Source organism: Lissotriton helveticus, chromosome 12 (genome assembly GCF_964261635.1).
Source record: "Lissotriton helveticus chromosome 12, aLisHel1.1, whole genome shotgun sequence".
NCBI classification, from domain to species: Eukaryota; Metazoa; Chordata; class Amphibia; order Caudata; family Salamandridae; genus Lissotriton; species Lissotriton helveticus.
The window spans coordinates 780,290,851-780,301,054 of record NC_136073.1 but is presented as its reverse complement, the minus strand read 5'-3'; positions in this window follow the sequence as shown (position 1 = coordinate 780,301,054).

The window sequence follows — 10,204 nt, the reverse complement described above, 5'->3', positions numbered from 1 at the left end:
AAAGGGCGGTTATGGGCCGCCCTATAGAATGATCTAGTGGCTCCAATTTTAAAACACGCATTCTCTGCAGCGACATCAAATCCATGCAGTCTGCCCTACATTGCAAAACGCTAACACAGCGCGTCTTTTTTATACTCTGAAAACTGCCCAAGTTTGCAAATAATATGGTAAATTTTTTTAGCTACTTAATGCGCAAATGGGGCATTTTTATTTTACTGCTCGGGCCAATTTTATATCTCAGTCAGATCCAGTTTAAGTTCAACTGGTTTGAAGCGACCCATTAAAAAAAATATATAAAAACCACGAAGCCGATTCTTCGGCCTCCCAAGGCCTGGTTGACGCCTACTCAGAGCAAACGAAAGATTCTCAGATTTAGGTCTTTCCGGGAAAGTCCATAATTAATAACATTTTTCCCTCTAGATATTGAGACATATACAGAAACTACATCCCTGGAGGCCTCACTTTCATCGACGTTTCCTCCCTTTGTTTCAGGCCCGAGGACGAAGAGGCCTGTTCAGTTTATCATCACTCACCACCTTGACACAAGAGGAAGGATTTCCAGGGCTCCCCAGTTCCCGTTTCCATGCTTTACTCACCTCGTTCCTGTTTGTACTGTGCATTGTGGGATTGGTAGTCCCAGGGCCGGCTCTAGGCTCATGGTGGCCCTGTGCAGGGAGCGTAGGTGGGGGCCCCGGAAGAGGGGGTCCGGACGGGGCGGAGCTCAGGAAGGTGTTTTAATAATACGTCCAGAAAAGTCGTTAGATGATTGACCAGTACCTGGGGCTGCTCCTACCCTTCCGAATTCGTCTCAGAATGATACAATTTAGGAGGAGGAGGGCATTGTGACACACAACATGAGGGACAGGGCGCATCTGTGACCTGCATGGTGCATGCTTCACTTTGCAGCTGGGACCTCACATTAACTCTGTCTCTTTATACTTTGTATGAGTGACTGAGGCCGGACTGTAACTAATCTGCACACAGATCTCACCAGTCGCCAGCAAGTGTATTCACCACCAAAGTTATCTAACAGCTACAATGCTTTGGAATTTGTTGGGTAAACAAAGATCTAGGTGTCTACAGTCTAATCCCCTGCAATAAACTATTTTAAAGTGAAGCCTGCTCGAGAGAAAACAAAGTATAATTAGAGGAGGTATAATACAGCAATATATGGTAGATACTCGAGCACAAGAACAAACGTTACGTTCGTAGGCAAAGGCAATGGTGGCACTTGTGCAAGTATCAAAGCAAACAAAATGCCATTACCACGCAGTTCCCGGCAACACTCACTCGAAAGATCTGCCAAGGTGCACTTTTTGTCAACTGGAGAGCATCATTATATTCCCACCCAGCCAGGTAGATTTGTCCACACACGCCCACTGCATTAATCTGAAGAGGATCAAGTGCACAAAATTTGATAGTCTTCAGAGCATCACCCCCATTGGGCACACCATGCCATGCAAGGCGTAGATGGCAAGGGGTCATCTCTGAGGGGGGGGGACTCTATGCAGGCAGTAGAAGGCTTCTTTTCTGGGAAGTGCTGTGCCGAGAGTAGAAGGCAGACAGAGGTCATCTCTGGATGGCTGGACAATAATAGACCATGGAAAGGGTAAATAACAGGGCAATACATAAGGAAATCATACTACTTCGAACAGGGCAATAATACTGCCTCAGAGGGGGCATTAAGAGGGTATCAGGGGGCGTAACATGGCATCAGTAAAGACAATGATAGGGCCTCAGGTGTCAATAACAGAGCATCAGCGGCAGGAATAACAGCCAAGTACATAAAACAATAACGGGCGCCTGAGAGAATAAAAGTGGTGCTTCAGATTGGGTAGTAATAGCGCATCGAGAGGGCAGAGGAGCGAATCAGAGGGGCTATAATGTCATCACAGGGGCTAATAAGGCCTAAAAGAGAACAATGGCAAGGCGTCTGTGAGGGTAACCAGACACGACAATAATATGGCACCACCAGCGAGGGCAATAAACAGTTAATGGGCATCATAGTGGGCAATAATTGAGCATAAGGGAAATGGAGCACCTGGACCAGAAATATCGACATGATACCTACTTGGGCCACTGCCTGGTCGCAGATGAGTCCTAAGGTTTGTGTGTTCGGAGGCTGCAGATGGGTGGCACTTCTAGGCAGCACCCCACTCCGGCCTGCTAGGGCTGGCTGCAGCACTGCAGGCTGCGGCAGGCTGAGCTCAGGTGAGGCTGTGATTCCAGGACTAATTGCCGCCCGGCCCATGGCCCCCACACAGTGATTGGGCTGCCGCTGTCCTAAAGTTCAGTGAGGGGCCGCCCAGTGATACTCTCCTGGCGGGACCCATGGCCCTGAAATTCCCGGGTCATTTCTCCGAATAGGCTGCATTCAGTACTACGCAGGGATAAAATTAATAACAGCTGACGGGGATTCAGCAGAAGGTGTTTTTTTATTATTTGTGAAAACACATCACCTGTAAAACTAAAGTAATCGGTTCCAGCAATGGCTGCAACCACTTACAAATAGAAAGAAAGATCGAGCCTCTCCACTGACTGCAATAAAAGTGAAACCAAACTAACTGAACACTTACGGGACCCTGCACCACAACTTCAAGACAACAGCTTCAACAAGCAATACTCTATTATTAAAGAAAAACATGTTTCCTACCTTAGAACTCGAACCAGCTTAAAACTTTCGGAAAAGGAGGCCCCTGCACTTCGAGGAAAGCAAAGCTGAGAGTGTCACAACTCTGTGCTACACCATCCTGCTGCCGTGGCTGCCCTTAAGAGTCGAGGTCACTGGGAGGACAATCAAACTTCCACAGATCGGCAGCAGCTCCTGGGGCCCAGGAGCTGTCAATTGGCAGGAAATTAGGGGGGCTGGTACAGCAGAGGGACGAAATTAAGATGCGTGATACTTGGCAGTCCTGGCTCGTGGCGGCCCCTGGGGTTTGGCAGCCCTGTGCAGGTGCACACTTTGCACATGCCTAGGGCCGGCCCTGGTAGTCCCGTTTATCCCATTAGAATAGAGAGACTACAAATCTCAGAGTGCAGAGAATAGTCCTGGACTGGATGAGGCACAGACTATGGACCTGGAAACTCGGGAGCTCTGGGATTTCCTGTCTACGCCTTGAAACACACACAGGAGAATTGGTTGTCCTTCGGGACCTTTTATTGTTTTTCTAACAACTATATCTCACAGATGCTTGTTAAAGGATTGCATTACCTTATTTCATTGTGGGAGTAACTAAACCCTCTGTAATGCGCGTACGGACACTTTTGATGAAGCACATACTCTGGACTGAAGGGCTTCCTGGCACTTGAGAGAAAATTGTGTGTTTATAGATTTGGATTCTGTGTAAAGGCAGCACCGGATCCTGACGTCCTTGAAATAAAGACCAGCTTCTCACTCTGCCCAGCACAGACCACCGAGGTCTGCAGAAGTCCTGAAGTCCAGCCTTCCATGCCCATTCAGTTTTTGACCACTCTGCTGAAATGGCTGCAGGGGTGGAAGTTTTGAATCCATTGTTTTGTCAGAGATCCGAGATGGTGGCACGTCAGGTTGCAGATGAGCTGTCAGTTGCCAAAAAGAGGCCCCACTGTCCAGGCAGGAAGCCCATTTGAGGCATTAGCTGATAATCAGGGCGATGCCTCCGGTGACCAAGGAAGCCATAATCTCTTGTAGCAGTCAGCCTTTTCTTTAAATGCCAGTGTAAAATTCTAATCTTAGACGTCAGCCGGAGTCTTAATGGGTTTATTGAGAAAAAGAAAAATGAGTAATCTGTGAATCACAAGTCCAATCAGCCAGAATTTATCTGTGAGGTTTTAGAATGTACCTTGAGGTATAAACAGTCTGATAAGTTAGTTTTATTGTCAGGTTTATCGTTGTCTTGTTTTAAGTACAAAAAGGCTTTTCAGAATTCTGTCTCAGTTCTCCAAAACCTTTTTTTTCGTTTGGTAGTTCCTTTGGTAACTAAGGCTGGATGTTGTTCAATGGTTTCCACTGACCTTCAGGACTGATTTTTCTCATCAGTAGAACATACAAGAACAAGGTAGGTAGTCATATTTGTCGAAAGTCATATTCACCCCTTTTAAGGTTTCGCCTGCACAGGGCTTGCAAAATCTATTGTTTTTAATATAAATCTTAAAAGAGACTCACATCCGCCACCTCGCTTTCATGGCTTTTCATTAGTGTCCTTGCCACTTTCTTTTACTCCATTTCTTTTGGCTGTCGCATATTTTCCTGCATTTACCAATGCTTGTTCCTCACCTGCTTCTCCTATCATTTTACCATCGCCGAAATACTGTTAACATTTGGGCAGGTGAAACTATTTTTTCATAAAGTATTACCTCTCAATGCTTTTTCGTCTTGCTGCAGATTTATAACAATGTCTCACCAGGATAAATTAAATGGTTTGCCCAGAATCACAGGTTGTTGCGCTGTCGAGACTCGAATTGGGATCCCCAGCTCGCCAATCAGCAGCTTTGGCCATTTTGCCACATCCTCTTCACTCCCATGATACTTGCTTGCTGAGCGGTTGTTTGTTCTTTTACTTATCCAGCTGAGTTTAGTGTTCAGCTAAATGTGTAGGGTTTTACTAGGGAGCGAGCACATGCAGGCTTTGGCTGATAAAGGGGCAAGATGGGAAAGTTTGATGCACCGGTTGGTGTGAGCTGGATTCGTGCCCGCTATGCACTGCCCATGTGTTTATGCCAGCTCATCTTCCAGTTCCTGCGCCACTCTCTTTCCACCAACATGCTTCCGGCACGCTAAGCCTTTAACACTCCACTGCCAGCCACATCGCAGCCGAAAACAACAAAATACACTGCCATCCTCTCGCTACGCAGATACGTGTGCATGTGTATAATGCGGGGAGTTCAGAGGGGTATCGATTATTAGCCGGGAACAGCCCACTGGCATATCAAAAAGTGAGGGGGCCATCCCTGCAAGGCACATGGAGGGGCCCCTCTGGACTCAATTAGGAGCTCTCCAGCAGAGTACTGTGCCGAGGCGGCCACCTGGAGCTTAGGGGGGTTAACCCTCACCACGGGGGCTGCTGAAGGAAGTGACCGACTTAGGGCCACCCGGGTAACCTTGGACCAACTCTCAGCCTTCCATACCAAATGAAGAGTCGGAAGAAATGTGGGGAAAATACCAATAATTGTTTAATTCAGATGCACTCAGAGTGGAGTCCTGTCTGCACAGTCTCAAAAAGGGGTACAGAGGGAACAAATCAACAATCATAGAGATACATTATGTACGTTTCATAGAAGGGCAAAGGCATGCCCACAATTGAATTTTCCAGGCAGATGCAGCTGGACAATGAAATACTGAAAAAAAGGTTTTGGTTCTCGTATCTCACAGAACCTAGCACAGTCCAAGGTCGTTCCCCCCTGCACCCACCACCAGACAAGTGGGAGAGGGCCCCTATCTAGTGAATAAATGGTATGCATTAATATAAGTAGTCTATTCATTACTAAGGCAAGACATCAACATTTCAGAAACAAAACGTAACATAGGCTTCTTCTCGGAAACAGCAAAGGATTAGTTTCAATCATCATTCAAAATGTCGTCTGAACAGAAATGGAGCCGCAAATGGTAAGTTATGTAGGTCACTGTGTAAGCAATCTCAGATCTAGTCTAAAACTGCGGGGCCTATGTTACGCCACTGGAACAGCCATGGCCTGTGCCGCCGCTCCTCTTGCACGTACGCGGTGCTCTGTGTCTGCCTGCGTCTCACGGCTCATGCTGAACTTTATTAAAACTCTGTCTCCGTACTCTAGGCCTGTCGAGTGTTTCCGAAGCAGCCACATCTGATGCCCACATAGCTGAACCATGCTGAAGTTCTAGACAGCAAGGAAACCCTTTCCCCTTTCTTGTGAGACTCCGCCTCTCCAGATATTCTTTACAGGAAATGAAAGGCAGTGTCAGAATAGCCGTGGTTTACACTCCCACTGTCGCCCATTTTCCCCATTGCACGCCGCCTCTCTCTCACCGCCTCCGCCCGCACCTGTCAGCGTCTAAAGAAAGGATTGCAATACGGCACAAGCTGTGGGTCTTGTGGCGCCATTTTGCTCTCCGTTTCCAAGTTTAAAGTACAACTTCTCCCATCCAACGGCTTGCTGATAGTTTTAGAATCATATCAAGAGCTGTGAATGGTAACAGAGTATTTCCCAGTGCAGATGCTGCTTCAGGCAAGGAAGCAAGTGTCAACTTGGTGAGAATACTGTTTTGTTAATTCATGGGCCCATATGTTTCTTTGGAACCCACCGCACCGAATACCAATGCTTTGTTGTCTCATTTTCATTCTGTGCATTGTTCTTTCACCACACTGCACTACTCATCACTTTATCGCTCTATGTGTGATCTTGACCATGCAGAGCCCATTGGAGAGTTTAAGGAGAAACGTAATGCATTTACCAATGCTTGTTTTATTTGTTTTCTTTCTCCTTATTCCTAATACTTCTCTGAAAGAAATATGACTCTGCCTTTTCCTTATGGGCCTTCCGTTACTCTTGATCCTAAGGTTCTGAAAAAATAAAAATGATTGTCTCTTTCTATCGTTCCTCTTTTCCGCTTGTCAGGTTACTATGTAGTTATGGACTTTTTCAGGGGGAGGTTCCATGATTTATAAGAACTTGTCTCTTGGGCCCTCACAATGCAATTCAAACAATTTCCTTTGACTCATCCTCTCCCCACATCAGATTTCTCTTCATTTAATTCCCTTGTGCAGCCTTTCCTCAGACTGTGCAGTGGCACAACGGCATCCTCCTGACTCCTCAGAGACCCCAGGAATCCACATGTCACAACCATGTGCTGTCTGGCTCTGTGTCTCTAGGCTCCTCTGCTATCCTGGTTTTGACTCCTATCCCGGGTCCCACAGCATTGGGAGGGGCTGTTCTCTGTGGCTGCTCCCCGATATCTTTCTGACCTCCAGGCATTATCTCCTCTCTGCAAGAGCTTGGGATTCTCCTTTGCACCTTCTTTTCATTTGTGAGACCCACTCCCATCTTGCTTCTGCTCCTCACACCTTGTACCTTTTTTTCGTTTCCAGGTTGGCACCACCCTCTATTCCAGGTTCATGCTGTCTGGCGGGATCAGTTCTGGTGGTGAAGACAATATTTCCTGTTTAAGGTAAGTAACCCCCTTACATTACTCTTTAAATGGAGTTAGTGGGACACGCTAGTGAACAGAGGAAGTCAAGCAAATTCTTCTAGGATACTCACATTTTGATTTTGGTCACATATCTGTTTCTTACAAAAAACGTTATCAGATGCCTAGTCTGAGGTCATTGGAGTGAGAGGGCATGGTTTTAAAGGTACAAAAAGCAGCTCCATGTCAGAGATGAGCACTTCCAGTGGGCAATGGTAGCATTAGTAAGAAAAGTTGTTGGCAGTGCACTTAAAGATGGCACTCGAAAGGGTTATACTCTTGGTTGCTTAACTTTATGTGGTGCTCCAGGGTATCGTCCTCTGATTCTGGGTGTATTATGTATCTGTTGTGCCCTCCCACTCTGGGAACAGAGTCCCCAAAGTGCGCTCCTCTACATGAAGCTCCCTGGAACTCCTTCAAGTAAATTAAATAAAGATTCTTCAATGGCACGATGTTGTTCTCTTTGAACAATTATTTGTGATACATGAGTATTCATCCAAGGATGTATGACCAGTAACAGTGACATTCACATATTAGATATCATACCATTTAAGATTCTTTACTTAATTTACCTAAAGGAGTTAGAGGGAGTTCCCCATCTAAGAATACACTTTGGAGCATGAGTAAGAAAACATGGCTGATGAAGATTACGGTTATAATAATGCCTAAGAAGAGTAGAGTTCTACGCTGTCAAATTCCCCCCATCATGCTTTATTTCATCAATCAACTTAATACACTAAGGGATATATTCACAAGAAAGTGTGATAACTACAGCAAGAGTAGCGTAATGCAACTTTCAACATCGCAGTCTATCGTTGGAAAATAACCCTGTAACAACGTGGAATTCACAACAAGGCAGCAGCATCCAATAGTCTGCCGTAATACAACCACCTCGATGGAGACAAAAACACACACCACAACACCAAAAAACCTGCGATGGGCAAAAGTGCGAAGAGGAAATCAGCGATAAGCAGCGCCAGGCCAGCAACACACACCTGGCAAGCGGTAAAAATCACCATAAAAGTTGAAAAAACATAAACTGACCAACACCCAATCACCATGGAGGCAGCCAGAGCAGGCGCAGAAGACGAGCGCAACCCCACAAGCACCCCGGACGACCAGCCTGGGACCTTGGGACAGGGAAGGGCAAGGACAAGAAGAAAAGGAAGACAAAGCTCAGTCTGTAGGCGAACGGGATCATAATCACAGAGGTGATGGAACACCATCAGCAACTGTTCGTCACCTCCAACGTGTCATTGGGCACCAAAAATGGAATATGGCGGGACATCGTGGACAAGGTGAATGCCGTCGGAGAGCACAGGAGGACAATGGATGAGGTTGAGAGGCGATGGAATGACATCAAGTTGAGGACCAAGGAGAAACTCTCCGCCAACCAGAAGGCAGCAACGCAGACTGGAGGTCGGGGCCCAACACCACAGCTCGTGCTGGATGACATGGAGGAGCTAGTGTCGACAGTCATCAGTGTGGAGGCTGTGGCCAGAGTCGGGGGATCGGACACTGCTCGACAGGACACAACACAACTGCAACAGGGTGAGTGACCAGCAGGTACTGGAGGGACGGGTGGAGATGGGCACAATGGCACACATGCACAATCGGGAAACAACCGTTACAACGCAACTATTACAACGCACACCGTTAAAACGCACACCATTACAACGCAGGATCCTTTACAACGCATGCCTTTACAACGCATTACATTACATAGCAGATGCTATTACAACGCATGCCATTACAACGTAAGTATATTATTTTATTTAACCTTTTTTTTAATTACAATAATATTAAAAATAAATAAAATAAATTAATTAAAATAATTTTATATATATAGTTTGGGTTTTGGGGTTCAGAGGTATTTTTAGGGTTCAGGGCTAGGTTTGGATTTTGGGGTACAGGGGTATTTTTAGGGTTCAGAGCTGGGTTTGGGTTTTGGGGTACAGGGGTATTTTTAGGGTTCAGGGCTGGGTTTGGGTTTTGGGGTACAGGGGTATTTTTAGGGTTCAGGGCTGGGTTTGGGTTTTGGGGTACAGGGGTATTTTTAGGGTTCAGGGCAGGGTTTGGGTTTTGGGGTACAGGGGTATTTTTAGGGTTCAGGGTTGGGTTTGGGTTTTGGGGTACAGGGGTATTTTTAGGGATCAGGGCTGGGTTTGGGTTTTGGGGTACAGGGGTATTTTTAGGGTTCAGGGCAGGGTTTGGGTTTTGGGGTACAGGGGTATTTTTAGGGTTCAGGGCTGGGTTTGAGTTTTGGGGTACCGGGGTATTTTAGGGTTCAGGGTTGAGTTTGGGTTTTGGGGTACAGGGGTATTTTTAGGGTTCAGGGCTGTGTTTGGGTTTTGGGGTACAGGGGTATTTTTAGGGTTCAGGGCAGGGTTTGGGTTTTGGGGTACAGGGGTATTTTTAGGGTTCAGGGCTGGGTTTGGGTTTTGGGGTACAGGGGTATTTTAGGGTTCAGGGCTGGGTTTGGGTTTTGGAGTACAGGGGTATTTTTAGGGTTCAGGGCAGGGTTTGGGTTTTGGGGTACAGGGGTATTTTTAGGGTTCAGGGTTGGGTTTGGGTTTTGGGGTACATGGGTATTTTTAGGGTTCAGGGCTGGGTTTGGGTTTTTGGGGTATAGGGGTATTTTTAGGGTTAAGGGCAGGGTTTGGGTTTTGGGGTACAGGGTTATTTTTAGCGTTCAGGGTTACTGGGGTATTTTTAGGGTTCAGTTTTTAAATAAATAATTTAAAAAAATTAAAAAAATTACTTTTATTAATGTTTTTATTTATTAATAATAGTTCTTTAATAATAATAGTTCTTTTAAAAATAAACTATTTGTTAAATATATTTATATGTACAAATTAATTATTTAAAAATAATTTAATTTTTTTAATTAATTACATTTTAATAAATTACATTTTTAATAAAATAATATACTTACCTATACTTACGTTGTAATGGCATGCGTTGTAATAGCATCTGCTATGTAATGTCATGCGTTGTAAAGGCATTCGTTGTAAATGTATCTGCGTTGTAAAAATTGCGTTGTAACGGTGTGCGTTGTAAAAGTTT